The following is a 21,004-nucleotide window of genomic DNA, read 5'->3' as shown; positions in this document are numbered from 1 at the left end:
TTTGTATCAACCGTTGCAGAGCACTAGGACATGACAAATCCATGAAACTATTTGATAATATAGTAAAGGGGGAATGAGAGAAAAAAAGAAAAAAAAAAAACAAACCACAGAAAATTCAGAAAACCGTAGAATTGCTGGGATACCATGACTTTCTTTGAAAAGTTAAAAAAAAGCACTCTGTTTGAAAAATATGCAGTACCCCACATCTTCCTCCCACCAAAAAAAAAAAGAGGAGGTTCTATCAGAAAAAAAGGAGGCTTTATCAGACAGAAAAAAAAGGGATTCACTGCATTTTTCAACTTTACAATATTTCAGTCAAACCTGAACTGCAGTTTCAAAGAACAGGCTCTACATGCATTTCTGAATCCAAATGTAGCAAAGTCATTTTTCACAAAGTGAAGGTTTTTGATCATCCATCTGATTTTGAGTATCAAGCTTTTAGTCCCTTGAAGAAGAATTTAATTTTTAAAGGGTGGCCCTTTAGTTATTTATAAAATTTCGTGGTCTGAATATATTGTGTTAAATACATTTTTTTTAAAAAAGTTTGTCTCCTGTAATTTTTCATTTGTCAAAATGATAACTAGCTGTTATTCAGCAATTTCTAGCTAAATGATTCTTTATAAATATGAGTAATTGTTCCCCTTTTAAGAAAGGGAAAGGTGAACCATACCGAGATCTGGACTGTTAACTTTTTAACCTCTCTGGTCATTTATAATCTGCATTTTTTTCTGTGCAGTGTTTCTGCATATAATGCTGTCTCATCAAGATATCCAAAACACCAGTCAATGGGAAATTAAGTTACAAAGGGTGAAAGTGGGCATTTGGGGTCAGTTTTGCTTCCTTCAGAAATCTGTGAGGTTCAGGATTGTCCTCTCTGTTATATCTACCTCGTCCAGTGCAAATATATCCTTGCTAGAAAAATAGAACACATAAGCCCAGCAAGAAAGGCACAGCAATGAGAAGATGGAAGTCACTGTAGCTGGAAAGCCATTACTAAAATTTGGTGGGACAAATCCCACAACTGGAGTGCAGGTGTTGATGGCTACAGGCTGTTCAAAAAGGACAGGCAAGGAAGAGGGGTAGAAGGATTTCCCTCTACATCAAGAAATGGATAGATTGTGAAAAGCTCTTTCAGAGGAGTAACCACAAGCAGGTTCACAGCTTGTAAGTAGGAATTAGAGACCCAAGAATACAAAGGGAACCTCGGAGTTTACTACTCTCTGCCCAGTCAAGGGAAGTTTATTGATGAAATCTTCTGGCTCCAGCAGCAGGAGGAACTGTGCTCATATCCTGCTGGGGGGCTTCAACCATCCCAACATCTACTGGGAAAGTAGCACAGCTGAGCTGTTATTAATCCAGGAGACTCCTGGAATGCATGATGACTTCTTAAGCCAGGTAATAAGCCAGTAGGGATGTGATACTGGATTTGATGGTCACCAACACAAGTGAACTAATTGGTGACATCGAGTTCGGAGGCAGTCTGGGCTGGTGGAGTTTGGGTCTGAGCATCCTGACCTAGTTGAAGGTGCCCCTGCTTATTGCAGGGAGCTGTGACCAGATGGACTTTAAAAGTCCCTTCCAACCCAAATTTTCCTACGATTCTATGCTTCATGGATGTGGTCAGTTTGCGTTTCTTTATACAAGTTTACATTGTGCTTTACATCAGCACAGTTTCCTCCACACAAACAATATTTTTTTCACCAACAAGAACAAATAATAAATCCCAATAATACTGTATTTTATATCGTGTAGCCAATTCAAATGGGTGTGCCAAAAGAGATTGTGGGTTAGTAGTACTAGATAGTGTACTGGACTGTAATTGCACTGGTCTTGGTTTTATTTTTTTCTCTAATAGAGGCCTACAAGGACACCATTCTGAAGTCATTTAATCTTTCCTGTGTCTGTTTTGGTAGCAGTGCAGTAGAAATCATGACAGAATCCCATGTTTTAAAGCACTGTGAGACCTACTGAGTTTTACATAGGAGTTTGGAGGTGTTATTACTTATAATATTAATGCTAAAACAATAAGGAAACAAATAAACTTTTTGCATCAAAAAAGTTACCAAATATTTTTTAAAAAGTGAACCAAGCTCATCATGTTAAATTTGCAATCTTTTTTATCATCTTCTTTACTTGTGCAGTTATTTCTGTGCTATGAGTATTGAGCCTGGTTTGAAAGACCGAAGTTTGAGCACTTCAGGTATGAGCTGGAGCCATTATCCAGTTGAGTTTCATCCATGAGGTGTCCAGGTCATACAGTCCAACACCACTCCACAGTGAAAGCTGTGGATCATCAGATTTACGTCAAAAATCTTATTACTGATTTGTACTGATTTTCTGCCCATGGCAGGGGGTTTGGAACTAGGCAATATTTAAGGTCCCTTCCAACCCAAACCATTCCATGTTCTTTGAATGCATTAAGCATTGATTCACTTTTGGTGGCAGTCTGACAGGCATTTCCTGCAGACCTGTAAATATGACCTCAGCCACAACATCACAAAACTATATTTCATTTATATATATATAGCATTTTCTAGAAACACTATCCTGCGGGAAGTTCAAATATATGAGAAACATGGAGAAGGAATGAATGAGCCACACACAAAGCTTGAATTACTTCAAAGAATGGGCAGAGTAGATAAACATCACTATTTCCAGTCCTGGACACAGTGTATGTCTAAACAAACTCCAGCATCCCAGCTTGACAGTTCACCAGTTTTCAAAATCACTAGTGCAAGGACTGCAGCCAAGGATAAATATCCACAGCCAGAAACCATATGTGATGACCAGATGCAGCAGCTGTTATTGGAGGAACCTACACACACACAAAAATGCAGTGTGAGTCTGCCTTTGCTTTCTACATCTACACTTTGAATGTCCTTTTGTTCTATTACAGAACTGGGGACTATGAACAACTTTGAAGAAAACCATTTCAAAAGAAACATCCGGTTTCAATGGGCTGATGCAACACAACAGATATTTATGGGGTTTTCTAAAGGGACTGTAGGAGAAAAGTCTCTAAAAGCCTTAAAAGAATATATGGCTATTTACAGAAGTGAAGAAAATGAGAGAAAAGTCCATGAAAAGTACCTACAGACATTTATCCAAACAACAATAATAATAATATAAAAGTATCCTCATTAGTGTAAAGAATGTTCTTCCAGTGAGTCTGAAAATTTCTTTTCTAATATTTCCTTTTGAGTTACTCAGACCAGAACTTTATTATTGTGACAGATGACAGAAGTGATGGGATCCAAATCCATTTAAACAAGGATGCCAAACACAACTGCAGAAGCAGCTTTTAATCCAGCATACCATTTCTCTGAATTTTGGCACATTAGATGCTCATTGTACAACAAACACATCCAAGACTGCCATCTAATGCTGCTTAGTAAAATTCTTAGTTCAGTCTTATATTTTTGGCATAATATAACATCAGTAGGAACACTGCAGCAACATAAAAACATTCTTAGCAAATAATTTTCTTTAATCAAATAACATTTTGTTTTGCTACTGCTGTTTAATTCCCTGCCGGTTTGGATATTAGGCAGTAAGTAAAAACAGTTTTTAAATGGTATAACTGTGATGAAAAATCTATTAACAGAAAATTCTACAAAGTTGCTTTATGTAATATGATAAACATTGACCTATAAATGTTTATTTATGCATTGTCTGTTCGCTTAAATTTATCAGTAGGTTGAACATTCTTGGCACTTGCAAATTCTTATCTGAACCTGTTTCTAAATGCCTTGCAAATAAAACCTCCTGTAAATACTGTAGTTTGATCCAAAGTCACTGAAGTAGATTCGATCAATAAGTTGATGGGCTTCAAATGGCTGTGAATCATGTACTTGAATAATGCATCAGTTACCTTGATTTTTACCGTGTTGGCACTTAGTGATTCATTATTAAAATATTTATTTAATCTTGCTAAGAACGTCTGAAGATTATTGTGCAATACCAGGAGAGAAATGCTTTTATAAGAGTAAATTACATCTCTCTTCCCTAAAGAAACACTTTAAGATTTACCGAATTGTAGGTGATGGAGTATAAGGAAATAAAATTAATTTCTTTTAAAATGTTGTGCTCTGATCCTGCCTCTGTACTCTGCCTTAGTGAGGCCACATCTGGAGTGCCACATCCAGTTCTGGGATTCTCAGGACAAGAGAGACATGGAACTCCTGGGGCAAGTCCAGTGGAGATTGTGAAGATGGTGAAGGGACTGGAGCATCTCTTTTATGAGAGGAAAGGTTGATGGAGCTTGGCCTCTTCAGCTTTGGGAAGAGATGACTGAGAGGGGACGTTATCAGTGTCTATCAGTATCTGAAGGGAGGGTGTCAGAGGATGGATCCAGGCTCTGCTCAATGGTGCCCAGCAACAGGACAAGAGGAAACAGGAAGAAACTGGTGCCTGGGAAGTTCCACCGGAACATGAGGAAGAACTTTCCTGTGTAGTGACTGAGCACTGGAACAGATTGGCCAGAGAGTGTGTGGAGTCTCTCTCACTAGAGATATTCCAGAAATGTCTGGGCACAATCCTTTGCCATGTGCTCTGGGATGACCCTGCTTGAGCAGGGAGGTGGGACCAGCCCCTTCCAAACTGCCCATTCTGTGATTCTGTGATACTGTATTAATCTCTTGTATCAAGAATTGCACTGGTTACTTGTGAGGGCAAGGAGGAATTACTTTCACTGTTAACTAGTGTTTCTGGGCCTTCTTTTAAACCTTCCTTGTACACTGACCTTAACGAGCAAAAGATATTAGCAAGCCATTCTGAAATTACTGACAGAATAAAACATTCAGGGATCTCATGACCTGCTCACACACTTGAAGGTAGACTGATTCAATGTTAAGAGCTATCACCCTGCACTGTCAGTGTAAAACACTGCCTAATAGAGTAGAGGATTTGATGTGTGATAATACATATTCTTTGAATATCTATAGGGTCTTTCAAGTTAACCAACAGTGCTGGACCCCATCGACTCGGCTTTCTGGAAGTGGTTCATCCTTTATGTTACCATAATATGGCAGAATGATTCACCTCATAAGATTAAAATTAAAATAATTGTCACCTGGCATCTCCACCACCAGGATGGGAAAGTGACTTAACGTTTTTCAGGGATCTAGACTTTTGATGGAACCATCTCTACAACGTCAAATTTTGTGTAAATTGATAAGGGTCCAGTGCCATGGCTATAACTAAAGGCAAATGTGTAAATTTCAATTCCTAAAAATAAAGTATGAATTCCATGGTTTTAACACAATATGTTAAAGCCCACTATCTCAAGGAGTGGATTTTTCAAAATTATGTATAAAGCACATGATGAATAATTTAAGGGTGAATCCATGAACAAATATATCTCAGCACTTCGTAATATTCTGATGTGGGTTTCATGCATGCCTTTAAAATTTGCCACTGAAATCCAGGAATCAAGCTGTGCTGGTTAATTGGGTGTACTCAGAATAAGCCCTACTGAAGATCTATTTAAAGAATTTGTGCGTTTTTCCAGTTAAATTCAAATTTTGATGGACTTATCTAATTAAATGTAAACATATAAAGTCAGCTGAATTTCTGGTTGAACATCTAAATTATGGGTCTTTGCTGTAATGCCTCTGTCAGATGGATAACTTCACTCCCGTTGTAATTTGAGAGATCTGAGGCTCATTTCAGCTGTCCCCACACAGATGTCTCACGGTAGCAGAGAGACTCTGGGTACCTGAAGCATCCACACTGATCTGGCAGATATGACAACAGTCTTATGGGAGCTCCAGATTCTTCTGCAGCAGAAGTGGAAAGTCAGGAAGGATGTCTGGGGCGTCTGAATGATGCTAGGCACCATTTATGTAGTCATCTAGGCAGGGTCTGTGGAATGTGTGGCATCATTATTAAACAGCTTTAAAATACATAGTATGTGTTTATGCTTAATATACCTGAAAATATATGTACTGCAAGCTCATCAAATTAGACAGACATAAAATCTTTTCACAGTTTTCATGCAGGTCCAAGAGAACAGATATAAAATTAGCTTCATTTTTTAATAAACTATCTACTAACTGAAAGTATAAAAAAATTTTCTAGAAATTAAATAATAAAAATATTTTAAATAGGTGAGGATCAAGAGTATGGATAATTTAATGCATATTTAGTGAAATGCATAACAATAATCCTCAGGTCTAAAAGTGAACTAAATGCTACATATTAATGTCATTCAAACTAGTGATAACTTGGGGAAAATACTTTTTCCAAAATTCAGGATTCTTATTTAGACATCCTTTGAGGCTTCATGTTTCATAGATTCAACAACAAATACACCCCAAGCTATGGTGCTTAACACCCCTTCTGCTAAGTTTGAGAGGCATTTGGACAACATTTTTGAAAATAATAAGATTTAACTGCTGGTCAACGCTGAAGTGGTCAGGTAGTTGGAGTACATAATTGTTGCAGGTCCCTTCCAACTGCAACTATGCTATTCCATCCTATCTTAATTTGTAGAGAAAACCAGCATCGTATCTTTAAGGAGATCTATACGTTATTCCCTGACCTAACCAAGGAATGGACAAATAACTGCTTCCATCAGCTAAAGGAAAAATCCTCATGGGCAGCATTCAGCTTCCTTCTCTGTTCTTTTTCTTTCTACTGGAAGGATTTTACTCTTTGGATTTTTGACATCATGTCAGCAACTTTTTGCTTGCTCATTTTTTCAAACATAGCCACGAGGCATATTGAGAATCAAAATTGCTTCAGTACTTGACAGTACAGGTTTTGTAAATCCTCTCTTATCCCTGCATTGTAGAAAGAAAGTCAGGATTTGCAAGTGAAAGTGTTTGAGTTTTTCATTCGGGATTCATTGACTTAATTGGTGAAACTGTTTTGAGATTTGTAAGCATATTGTGGGACTCAGAAATACTTTGTGAGATTTGCAAAATGCACAGACCTTCCAATGTCAATAACAAACTCCTCAAATCAGCTGAATATCAAACTAGTAGTTTGAAGCAAATTTGGTTAGTTTTTAACAATGCCTGCCCAGCTTTTCATAGAGCACAGATTCCAAGACACCTCAGATACTGAGATGTAGGGCTTTGTAAGACAGGTGCTGCTGTGAGTTGTTATTTTTCTCCTGACAAGGTGCCTGATGGCGAAGAGACAGACAGACAGATCAGTTATCAGACAGTCAGAGAACAAGTGGGAAAAGGGCTCCTGACATTGTTGGGAGATGTAGGGTCAGACCCTGTGCAAAGACTGATATAAGACTTTGTTCTCAAGGTCACATCTTGGAGAGATTAAAAATGGAAATGGTGTTTCTGTCAACTCTGCAAAGAAATCTGAAAAGGTCTCTGATGACTGTTGGGTGTTTTTCTCTACTTTGGCCTGTCTAATGAAAACAATCTCACACTTATCAAGTGCCTGGAGGAAGGAGACTCACACAGGACCAGCACTGCCATTTGTTAATACCCTCATTCAGTGTACTTCTACAGGAAATACATCCAAATCTTGGTGGAATGAGTAGTAGACTTTGGATTTGCCATTTTAAGAAACTGGAGACAAATCCACCTGCATTATAGGTGACCAAATATAGCTTTGGTATATATTTAGAATAGAATAGAATAGAATAGAATAGAATACAATACAATACAATACAATACAATAGAATGTTTCAGTTGGGAGGGACCTAAAAAAATCATTTAATTTAACTGCCTGACTGATTCAGGGCTGACCAATTTAAAGCACATTGTTAAAGGCGTTGTCCAAATACCTTTTAAATGCTGACAGATTTAGGGCATCCACCATCTCTCTAGGAAGCCTATTCCAGTGTTTGACCACCCTCTTGGTAAACAAATGCTTCTTGTCCAGTTTAAACCTCCCCAGGGGCAGTTTTGAACCATTCCTATGCATCCTATGATTACATAAGAGGGAGAAGAGTCAGCACCTCCCTCTCCACTTTCTCTCCTCAGAAAGGTGTAGAAAATAATGAGGTTGTCCCTTGGCCTCCTTTTGAAGGCCTTAACCAATATCTACAATCTCTACAGCAAGGGCTCCTGCTATTATTTATGCAGCATGTCAGGATCATGGTCCTTGTCACTGTAGGTGCTTTACAAATACATAGGAAGATAAACTCCCTATTCTAACAAGCTAATAAGATAGTAGCTGGCTATAAATAACAGTAGCAGGAATGTGAGAAAGAAGGATGACAGCAGCAAATACAGGAAGATTGCACTGGTAGCTACTGAGCAAGTTGATGCTCTACTGAAGGCAATGACTTTCCTATTTACAAGCAAAAAAAATGAAATCAATGGTCCATGGCTGATTGAGAGCCAAACCATCACATGCTGGCCAATTCCTCACAGACATCACAGCACACACACCTCATCTAGGGTTTACAAGGAGTGAGTAAGTGGGTAATGCACTTCTTCCATGCTCAGTGAAAGACAAATTCTTTGCTGAAAATAAATGTGGTAAGTCTCAGGTAGCCAGAATAAAAACATATTTATGATTTTAAACCATAATAGACTTTTTTTAACAATGAAAAAAGACTCACACTCAAAAGTATTTTACCCAATTTCAAGGGTAAGAAATTTTGATTTATTTCTAGGGGGAAAAAAGGAATTAATCAGCTTACTACAAGTTGTTGGCTGCATCATGAAACAAGGCTATACTTTCTGAGAACTAGGATAAACAATCAAAAAAAACCATCTTCCAAATTAATTTCTTAATCTAATCTAAGTACAAAAGTTTCACAATGACCCCTTGTTTCATGACCAGAGATGTTTGCACCTCAATGGATGAATTCTAGCTGGAAGGGAAGGAGTCAGGACTTAAAGTCTCTTCCCTCAAACCATTTAATCTGTAGATCCATTTACACATTTTTCCACTAAGCAGGGGTGGAATACTCCAGCACCAAGAGACCTGAAATACACATCAGACTAGGAAGACACAGGTCAGTGTCACCTCTTCATTATCTGAGCATATTTCAACAGTCAAAACCTATATAAAAGTCTGATTTCTCAGATTAGAGAAAGGAAATATATAAAAAGGGTAAGGAAAAAAAAAACCAACAAAAAAAATCAGATGAAATCTAGAAGCTCTTTTAAAACAACCAAAGTACCTAAATTGTCATAAATACACATCTAAAAGAGAGCACAACATTAGTTATAACCCTTCCAGGCTCAACAAAAGACTGGAAACAGAGCTTAGAAATTAAAAGACAATATTTAGCAAGCTGAAAAGGGAAGCAACAGCTATCAGCTGGGAGGAGAAGTTATAGGTTGTAGAAAACTAAGGCAGTGAAAGAGCAAAATCTTTGACTAGCTGGCATAAGGTAGGTACTGAATAATAGCTATAATAAAATTCTGGTGCTTAGGGGGGTGGCAGAACTTTTAATGACAGATATGTTTATTCAATATTTCTGTTTTGTATCTTGAAAGAAGCAGGAGGATGTATTTGAATCATATGAACATGATAAAGTGTTTTCCAGTCCATTAGTAGCTGTGGAGGGTGTTAAACATCTCTCAGAGATAAATAATTTTAAATCAGCAGGCCAGGATACTTGCTTGGATGGATTCTGTGTGAGTTGATGGAGGACATCTCTAGTTCATGCTCTGAATTTTGAATAGGAAGGATGAATAGACAGGGATAGAGAGAAAACACCAGCAGGCAGGCTGGGCAAATCCTAACACTCTGTTAGGATTCAGAGAAGGCAAGGTGGTCTAGGATACAAGGAACACAAATAGACTGATATCTGTCGCAGATTAAATTTAAGGAAAAGCAGATTCTGATATAAATTCCTAAATTATTAGATTGGGAAGGAGATTAATGTCAGTCAATACATTTTGTTTTTCCCCAGGAAAATCAATTCAATCAAACAAAAAAATTTCATTTTTTTGAAATGACAGGCCTGGTAACTGCAAACATGCTAAGACTTCAGAAGAGTGTGGGATTTAGTATTTCACTACCTTCTGGTTAAAAGTTGTCTAGAAATCACATTAGGCGGGTTGAGAACTCAATGACTGTCTATTCTCAGAAAGAAGTTCAATGGAAAATTGTCAGCCTGGGGAGGCAGAATAGACATAAAAGATTTGCCTAATGCCACTCAGTATTTTCAGAAGAAAATCAGAAAGAAACAAAAAATAGGTGATATCAGGACTGAAAGCATGGGAATTTGTGGGAAAGTCACATCAGGACGCAAGTGAAATTGCATGGCCTTGGGAAAAGTCCCTCTCCAGCCTTCTTGTGAGCCTCCTTTAGGTACTGGAAGGCTGCTATAAGGTCTTTCTAAAGCTTTCTTCTCTCCAGGCTGAACAGCCCCAGCTCTCTCAGCCTGTCTCCATAACAGAGGTTCTCCAGTCCTCTGATCAGCTTAGTGGCCTCCTTCCAACACATCAGCATCTTTCTCGTGTTGGATGCCCCAGACCTGGACACAGGACCCCAGGTGGTGTCTCACAAGAGCAGAATAGAGGGGGACAATCAATGCCCTCAACCTGCAGTTCACATCTCTTCTGATGCAGCCCAGGGTGCAGTTGGCCCGTTGGCCTCCTGGGCTGCAAGTGCACATTGCTGAGTCATATTGAGCTTTGCTTCCACAAGCACCTCTCAGTCCTCCTCCTCAGGGGTGCTCTTTATCTATGCTCTGCCAGCCTGTACTTGTGCTTGGAGTTGCCCTGGCCTTGTTGAATTTCATGAGGTTCTCACAGGCCCAATTGTCCAGCTTGTCCAGGTCCCTTTGGATGACATTCCTTCCCTCCAGTGTGTCAACTGCACCACACAGCTTGGTGTCAGCAGCAAACTTGCTGAGGGTGCACTCGGTCCCACTGTCCATGTTGCTGACAGAGATGTTAAACATACCGACCCCTAAGGAGCATATCTGATCACTGGTCTCTACTTGGACATCAAGGTGTTGATCACAACCCTTTGAGTGCAATCATCCAACCAGTTCCTTATCCACTGAGTGGTCCATCTGTCAAATCCATGTTTCTCCAGCTTAGAGACAAGGATGTCATCTGGGACGGTGTCAAATACTTTGTACAATTCCAGATAGCTGACATCAGTTGCTCTTCATCTACTAAAGCTGTAACTTTGCTGCAGAAGGCCACCACATTTGTCAGGCATGATTTGCCCTTAGTGAAGCCATGTTGGCTGTCACCAGTCACCTCCTTAATTTCCATGTGCCTTAGCAGAGTTTCCAGAATGATCTGGTCCATGACCTTGCTGGGCACTGAGGTGAGACTGACCAGCCCGTAGGTCCCTGGGTCTTCCTTTTTCCCTTTGTTAAAACTGTGGGTTATGTTTCCCCTTTCCCAGTCAGCAGAAACTTCCCCAAACTGCCATGACTTTCAAGTAGAGTGGACTGTAGCTTAGCCACTTCATCCACCAGTTCCCTCAGGACCTGAAGTTGCATCTCATCAGGTCCCATGGACTTGAGCACACTCAGGTTCCCTAGATGGTCTCAAATCTACTCTTCTCCTACAGAAGGCAGTTCTTCCTTCTTCCTGTCCCTGCTTTTGCCTTCTGCCATGTGGGCAGAGTCACTGGAGCTCTGTGAAGGCTGACACAAAAACTTTTTGAGTACCTCAGTCTTCTCCATATCCCAAGTGGATTTCAAGCCTTCTCACCTGGCCAGTGGAATGTCCCTCCCTCAAGGAGGTGCTTTCCCACATGTCCTCACAAGCAAACATCAAAACCACTGAGTTTGAAGCTCCAACCAGATGAAAGCAAATAATAGTTAGACATTTTTTTTTCAAGAATGAGGAATTTAATTACTGGAAAACAGTGACAAGGGAAATGCTCTGTCTCCCGATCAAGAGCGGATGTCTTATTGAAAGACAGACTTTAAACCAACAAAATAATAGTCAAGTGGCAAGGCATACTGATAACATAATGAGAATATTAATAATAATAATTAATAATATTAATAAAAGATAATATTTGTTTAAATTTTAAATCTCTGATCTACTGTATAGCAGTGCACCTGTCAGGAAAGATTTATAATCTAGACAGAATTAACACAATTCTTAAACTAGTTTTGATCTTGGTGGCCATAAAGGCAAAACTCCTATTGATTATAATGGAAGAAGCAATTAGCTAAATCTGGTAAAATGTCAGACTAGATGCTGATCAGTGAGAACAAATCTGAAGGGATTTCTTCATATTTTCACTCCAGTCAGTAATTTTTGGCTCCTTTGAAGTGCAACTCAGCTGTGGCCAGTGATCACCAGACCTATCATTATCTCACAGATCTGTCAAGCACCCAAAACACCCAGTAGAGTCTGCTTAGCTTTGCAAGACAAGAGGCTTTGCAGAAAAAACAGAGAGGTTAATTGATAGTAGATAAATACTGCAGTTTAGTTAAACAAAAGAGTGTGATTTTACTGTTTTCTGTGTATCTGATTACCAAAATCTCTTCCTTTATGCATTTTGAAACAGTGATTATTATATCATAGCACAGATTTTCGTGTCAACCCAGGAAGAGATTTCTAATCTGTGAGGAAGCAAACCAAACAGGGAAAGATTAAAAACCATGAACTGATAATGAATGAAAGCAAGAATGCACATTCAGGCTGTAAACAGTTAATACAATAATTAGCCAGTTGATTTATTCAGCATAGGGGTAACATTTGCACAAGCTACTTAGCATATGGTGATAGCAAGTGCAAATATGGTTGTCTGAGAGAATTTTCCCTGTGCTATCTCCAACGATCCACTCCATGCAAAAGACAGTCAGTAAGGAATAATTGTGGAATAGATCTTTTAGTACTTGCAAATTTGTATTCTCTTTCCAATTAGCCACAGGCCAGTGTATTGACACAGACTGTTAATATCTATATCAAAGTTCAGGTGTCATCTAGTGCAGCTCATGAATGTGTGGCCAATTTGACCCGCAGAATGATCTTACCACTCTACAAGCTTACCCAGCAAGATCATATGGGTTGAACATATTTGCAAAGAAAAAATCCTCATTTGCAAAAATGTTCTAATGCATTGTGCTACAGCCAGAGGATTAAAAATATAATGAAATATATCTTCAAAAACACAGCAGCACTGTCAGTAATCATCAGGAGTAGAACAAAAGTGCAGAATATTAGAAAAACTTGCTATTATTGTCTTTTCATGTCTATTTTTTTTAAAGGGATACCTGGCAGCTGAATATTTTTACTCTGTCTGCAATAACCAGTCAAGTAGCTCAGCAAATGCAGTGACAACTTGATAAGAAAAATGATGTGTTCAGAGATATAAATAGTTTGAGCACACACTGCTATTTCCATAGATTCAGGGAGGTTAGGAATATATCTTACATAACAGAAAAAAAATGGTTGAAAACGGTTGGGCACTCTGCAATATACATCTTAACCACAGGTTTTTAAAATGAGGAAAAAGAAAAAAAAAATCTTTTTTTTTTGTTTTCTTTTGTAGGACATATACTCAGAAACTGTAAATTGTACACCCTCAAGGACATGAATCAGAAGCATAAGTATAAGCTTAAGACTTGGCTGATGCAAAAGTGCTATAAATTGCTGCTGACATTGAATTTGATTGTGGCTTTGTCCTGGTCTCAAACAAGGACCAAATGCATCAAAATCACAGAAGGATTTCCCCTGGTTCTCTCTTCACTGTGTTTTAAATGCAATCTCCAAGCCAGGTTTGGGGCAGAACTGGCTGATTTTCTGGATCCTTGTTTCACAGACTCTTGTTTGAATTTGGTCTTGGCTTGAACCTACCAAGATGCTGAGAGGTTTGCATAAAGGATAAGGGAGGCCTCCACAGACAAAGTTTTGTTCATGGATCTCTAGCTGATGGCATACACTAACTCAAATAGTAAAGTTACTTTTAGGGGATAAACAGAGTGAGAAAGCAAGAATGGAATAGGGAAAACTCTCTCCAGCGGCCAGCCAGGAAGAAAAGCAGTCTCCTTGTTGATGGTTCCTGCCTGTGATCCTACTAACACTCCCTGGAACAAGCTTTGATTACATATTGCACACTGATTAACTACTAAACTGTGCATAAATACATATTTTTGAATAATAATTCTTGGCTACTGAAAAGGTTATTAGTTATTGAAGTCATACACTAAGTCTTTATTATAAAATTACACACTAAAAAGAAAAGAGGGGTAAGAAAAGGGGGAGAAAGATCTATTCTCACATCAGGGGCAATTTCTTACAGGAAAAACTTGACTAAATCAATATATGTGGATTTGCAAGTGTGAGGTCATGAGAAGAACACATGAGAACACCACACAAGAACAACAGCATGACAGGCAAGTATAAAAATGCCACAGTAACTCCTGGGTGCACAGGTGAATGTGGCAGAGTGGGGTCACAAGTGAAATGGAAAGTTCCCGTCTTGGCAAAGTTTAAGACGCTCTGCAAGGTGAAGAATATCCCACTGCCAACACAACCAAGAACAGATCAAGAAGCTCTTCAGGAACAGCTCTCTGTCCTTCCCTGCCATCTGCAATGTAGGTAATCTCATGGCAGACAGGATTCTCTCTGGCCTCCCATATTATAAAGTCAAAATTCATTCTTTAGTGCTTTACACTCTCCTTGACTTTGCCAGCATCAGCTACAGAACAGTTAGACCCATATCCCTTCATATCTGTAGATGAGGAAGAGAAATTATCATGCCTCTGCTTGTTTTCTGGCAACACTTGGATACATTAGGAAATTTTTTTTTACAGGTTCTGATCTTAAGAAGGATTTGGAGCTCCATTCAAAACACAAGGTAGATAATATCCAAAAACAACCAATAAACAAAACCTGATGTTTCCTAAGCTCACTTGGTTAAATCTCGTTATCACTGAATTCTTTAAAGACTGATAGGAATAACAAGTCTATCATTAAAAATTTAAAGTATATGTGTATCTTCATTGATGTATCAGACATTATGATAAATAATAAACTTCTCTTAGTTATCTTAGTTATGCTCTTAATCTCATCCAGCATCTGGAGGTTTGTGGTAAGGAACAATATTGGGTTATGGGAGACTGCTTCAAGAGAGGTCCTAGAAGGATGAAGAGAAGATTAGATGGAAAAGTACTCTTTCTTAACAAAAAATATAATCTAACATTCATTATATGTTTTTATCAGGTTCCTAAGGGACACTATAATTTCTTCATTCTAATATTAGAAAGGTTAAAGAAAAATAAGTCTTGAAAGGAAACTTTGGTTTCTTTTTGTGAAACCCAACAAGCATAAAATCTTATAAATTATGTTTTTCACTTGTTCAATAATGGACAGTCATGCCATTGCTCAACCTATTTTAAAACTTGACCCTGATGAGGCAATGAAAACCAGGGTGGTAAAAATACGATTTCAAACTCTGATTGACCTACTTCTTTTAGTCACAGACATAAGGGCTGCAAATTTTAAAGAGCTCATGTGTCAGACATTGTCCTTATTTTTTCATCTGCTACGTAGGATATCTGAGGACAAAACACTAACCTGCCATGGGAAAGTAAACCAGCAACAAAAATAAAGAATTTATTTTCCAAAAATATTGGAAGTCCAGAGAAGAGAATCAATATGGGAAATGTATTTCTTAAAGAGAAAATGTCTTTATCATCTTGATTATTTTATATTTTTAGCAACAAAATTTACAACCCAGCAACTTGTCAGTAATACTAATGGGAAAATTATTTGCAGGATTCTGTACAAATACTGAAAAATCACAATTTTTCCCTAGTAAGCCTTTTGCCACAGACATGCTGGAAAACATTCATGGCCAAGGGCAGAGGGATATATCCTATTTACCAAAATGAACCATGTCTTATCCTTCAGAAAGTTCACAATTCTGATCTAAACCCCTTCCCACTGATGTAATTAGCAATGGCCAGACCAATGAGTGTTGACTCAGGCCACTGAATGTTCTTGGAAAAATCTGCCTAGAGATACAACTATAACACTGTAGGAAGGTATTCCTGAAGTACAAAGAATGAGAAATTTTTGGCTTCCAAATGAAGGTCATAGTATGTTGCTGGAAGTGGAAGTGCACATCTCACTGTGAATCTGATCCACACTGAGGGTTTCTCTGAATAACCTACAGAGCACTCTGGCAAAAATAGCAAGGCAGATTCAGTGACCAAAAGCACCATCCTCCCTTCTCCATGCAGTTAATTATTTTTACCTCTTTTATGGAATAAAATGCTGCATCTAAGTTTCTTGGTGAACACTACAAATTATCCACATGGTCCAACAGAGGCTGAAGAAAGTCTTTGCCGCACAGAACCCAGAAGAGGCTTGAATTCCTGTAACAGTGCCATAACCTTGGAACTCAGATGTGTGTCTTTACAGATTCTGGAAAGGTCCAATCCAGAAGTGTTCACACCAGTGCCAACTGCTCACTGATACTGGGCTATGGAAACCAAGCTGCAATGATGACCACATTGGAGAAGCAGAGCCAGCCTGCAAGGCAGAATGGAAACCAATGTGCTCAGCTGAGAAGATGAAGCAAGAACTACGACTTATCCTTCACGACTTAGTGTTGTGGGTAACTTGTGCACAAGCTGCTGTCCTGTCACTGAGAAAATATGAAAAGGGAAATTCATATAATAATAATTCCAGCTTGAAAAAGAAGGAAAACTAGAAGGAAATATTTTCTTATTAATAACCATTGTAGAGCATTCCTTCCCTGTTTCTTCTCTGTGACAATCTCAAAATGAAAGGCCAGGGTGACATGTTCAGTTCACCTATTTCTAATTTCCATCTGGAATCTTTAGCTAATCTTTCAGTAGAGAAACATCAAATCTAGCATATCTCTTCACACTGTTCAGCACTTAACAGGTACCATCACTCCCCAGAAGCAAGAGAGAAGCTGGCCTAGTAGGTGATGGAGGAGAACACAATTTATCCAATCATTTTCTTCCCTTTCCAAGTCAAATTCCGAGCTTTCTCTAAACCTGAAAAAGCCTTGTGTTGTTTGTTTATATGTCCTTAATGTAATGGAGACTGAGAAGGGAAACAAGGAGGAGAGGGGAGCTTTAAACCAAGCTTCTTAGAAAGTTTTAATGGCACCACATGTGAAGATGACAAATCAACCATCTTGAAGTGCCATCACCTTCGGTGTTCCCTGAAATTTTACAGTTTTTTTTTGCTTCAACCCATAATGTATTTTTTTCCTCTTCTGCCTGAACCACACTTTATTATCACTTAAGCAAATGAACTTTAGGCACACAGCCCAGTGGTGCACTGCAAGGGCCTGCAGTGATACATTTCTAGGGTGGGTGAGACAGGGCATGTGGTCATTTAAACAATAGGAAAAATAAGTTCTAGAAAGGAAATTATCCCTGTGACCCATCAAAGAAGACAACAATAAGAAACATTTCCATTTTTAGGAGTGAAAATTAGAGAACCTCCATCAACTTCATGGAAATTACTCCATTATAGGTAAGTTGTAAGTGCACTGTCAAATTGTTTGTTGATCTGAGGATGTGCTTTTCTCCAGGACAGTGTCGGATATGACATTCTTCATTGTAGTTATGTGATTGTTTAATCAAATTAAGGTCTCAATTTAAACTTTTGCTCCTCCACACTTTTGTAAAACTGAGTCAAATAATTTCCAAAAGGAAAGAGAGACATCAGATCTTTACGACCTTGGTCATTGAGACAGAGTCCTTTGGGAGAATGAAGCAAACCTTGAATAAAGTTGGAAGAAAAACATTTTTGTCCAAACCTAACCAGAAACTTTTTTTCATGGCTATATCTTGGTTCTTTTTAAGATATGTAAACCATTAGGAAAGTGCTACATCTAAGGTAGAAGAAAAGATGACATGATGATGGCTTCAGACACATATAGTTCAGCTGCCTGAGCTCATCATATGAACCCATTTTAAACTGTTTTATCTGAGGATCTACATCAGACCATCAATGGTGCAAGATCAACAGTCTTCTATTCTTACACTGAAGCGTGGTCCTATTTATTCTTTAGAATGTAAGGTACTTTTGAAAGAAGAAGAGTCACAGCCTGAATTTTTAAGTCTCGTCAACCTTCAAAGCCAGATGAACTTCTTCCTGTCTTTGCATTCCATAATGGGAATTTGAAAGGTTTCTAGCCATCTCTATCTCTCCTTCTGGTTGGGTTGGAGGGACACAGACTCTCACTAGGAAGTTTCCATGATGAATGGAAAATTCCCATACTGCTTAAATCAGAACAGAGCTTTGGGAACGTTTTCTGTCCAGTGGCTTTGGTCATGGGGTACTTTTTTATTCTCTTAAATCCAGGATTCCACCGCAGAAAACATTCACTTTTCATAGTTTAGAGTCCTGCTTTTTATAAAGGGGTTGCAAGAGGGGGTTGTTTTTCACAGAAAAAGTAAAATAACATATGTAAAATGGCAGAGAATGCATTCTTATTTGTTTTGAGATTGGAGTTCTGCATTCTGTGAAGCAAAAAGATAGTCTGTGGATTGATTTTTTTAGCCCATAGAATTATCTCTCTCTCTGCAATATATTAAGTCTGAAGTATCTTATCCCCCATCCCATTCCTATTCCTTTTTCTTCCCACTGTTTCAATTCATCTGCTATTTCAAAAGCACTCCCTGTTGTATTTGTTACATTTAATATCTGCAAGAAGCACTTACAGAAAGGCGTTTGCTACTATTAGAAGAAGAAAAAAAAAAAGCACCCCATCCCATTTCTATTAAGAGGTTTAAAGCAACCTATTTAACTTTTCAGTCTTCAATTTTTTTTCCATATTCAGTTTGCCTCACATAACCTTTTCATTAGTGTATTAGCTACAGCAGCTCAGTCTGGAGAGGTACACGAGATACACATACACCCAGTGTCTGAGGGCTTTTATACCCTCCAGGATGGAATTTTACTGTGGTAATTTTAACCTAATCAATTGAAATACAAGATTGAAGCTACCGCTAATTGACCGAACAAAATTGAAATTTGGTGAATGTCATAATGTCAGTTTACTCATTCAAGAGTTTCTCATTGACTGAGAAGGGAGGTTGTTAGAGGAGGGTACCAGAATGAGAGGTTACTCAAGAGCTGTGGTCAGGTGTGCCTGGGGAATTACAGGGTAAAGACAATGCCTTCACTTGGGTCAAGATGCCTCAGACCTTGGTGCAAAGCTTGTCAGTTATTTAGTTCTCAGAAAAAAAAAGGCTTTTCTGGTTAGGAGAGTTACCTGGAAACATAAAGAGAGTCACTGACAGTTGGGAGAAAAGAATATAAATTATAAATTTATTCCCACTCATTTCCTTCCTGTTCCATTTGTATCTTTTATAGGCAGGTGAAAAGTTTTGTCCTGTGGTAGGAAAGCCATGACTACTCTCTTCAAAGAAAAAGGGCTGAGTATCGGAAGATTCATGGTTTCTTGAAAAAGGTTTTTGCAACTTCTTGCTTTTGGTAACAATATTTCAGCATCTAATAAATCTACCTAAATTCATCATCTTCATCATCATCATCATCATCAAAGAATTCTAGATTTCTCAAATTCTGAAGCTCTCAATCAATCAAAATTTCACTCAAAATTCTCAGGTTTGTTTATGGGTGAGAACTAACTCACATGCAGATATTTAACACTGACTAAACACTCAGAATATGTTAGGTAGGATATTAACTCTTGCAGCATTTTTTTTACTGTATTTAGAGGCAATTTCAACCTAAACTTTGTTTTCTAGGAACAATATTTATGTAATGCTATACACTGACATTACCTGGGGTATTAACACCACTCCACTACCCATGTTTTTATATCTCTGGATAAAATTCATAGTTGATCTCTTTGCAGAAACTTTATGGTGCAAATCTTACAGGGAGAAGCTTATATCCTGTAGGGATATAGATCATAAATTTGTCTTACAGTTTATCCAGTTGATATGGTCATAGAAGATAAAATAAGGTAATTCTTCAGATCTTGTATGTTCAAAGGACTATCTGTTTATCCCAAATATATCAATGGATGTTTTTGTTAATATCCTTAGATAACATTGGATACTAGTGCAATTAGAATACCAGTCTAATGAGAATAAATGTGGAATGTTAAGTTATTTGATGTTGCTTTCTATTTACGCACAAATGTTTTAGTCTGCTTAGCATTTTACCCTTATCACTGGTGATGTTAACCCTTGTATACACTATTCTCCCTTTACTAGAGACAGCTGAGGTAGGGTCAATGAAGCCTAATCTGGGAATCCAATAACACAAGGGTATGCTATAATTAATAAATTTATAAAAAGTCATTGGCAAAACATTTTCTTTAAAGGTTTTTTTCCTAATACTTTTAATCTCCCTGTGGTACAAGCTTGCTTTTAATCTATACCTAGAGATAATGACATGAAATTCTCTTTTTCTTCAATTCAGCCTCATAAATTCATCCTCCAGTCCACAGCCTACTTTACACCTGCATTCATTCAACTTCATTAGTCATTGGCTGGGATGAGCAATTAAAAGGCTCAAATACCCCTGCTTACATTTCTGAAAAATTTCCTGGTTAAGGCTGTTATTAGAGTCACAGAATCACAGAATTGTTTAGGTTGGAAGAGACCTCTAAATTCTTCAAGTCCGAGAGTTAATCCAGTACTACCAAGCCCACCACTAAACCACGTCCCCACAGGCCACTTCTACATGTCTTTTGAATCTCTCCAGGGATGGTGACTCCACCACTGCCCTGGGCAGTGCTTGACAATTCTTGCAGTGAAGACATTTTTCCTTTTGTCCAATGTAAACCTCTCCTGGTGCAACTTGGGGCAATTTCCTTTTGTCCATTCACTTGCTACTTGGGAGAAGAGACCGACCCCACCTGTCTACAACCTCTTTTCAGGGAGTTGTAGGGAGCAATATGATCCCTCTTGAGCCTGGTTTTCTCAAGGTTGAGCTCCCCCAGCTTCCTCAGCCACTCCCCATCACACTTTTGCCCCTTCACCAGCTTCGCTGAGCTTTGTTGGCAATTAATTTTGCTAAAGTTAGGAATTATGGCTCCAGAATATTTTACTTAAACCAAGTTTTCTAAGCGAGGACTGGCTTTGAAACAGTATAAGAGAAATTTATGGGGCATAAACAACCTTATG

This window comes from Chiroxiphia lanceolata, chromosome 5, assembly GCF_009829145.1.
Source record: "Chiroxiphia lanceolata isolate bChiLan1 chromosome 5, bChiLan1.pri, whole genome shotgun sequence".
Classification (NCBI taxonomy): Eukaryota; Metazoa; Chordata; class Aves; order Passeriformes; family Pipridae; genus Chiroxiphia; species Chiroxiphia lanceolata.
Note: the sequence above shows the minus strand (reverse complement) of the source record.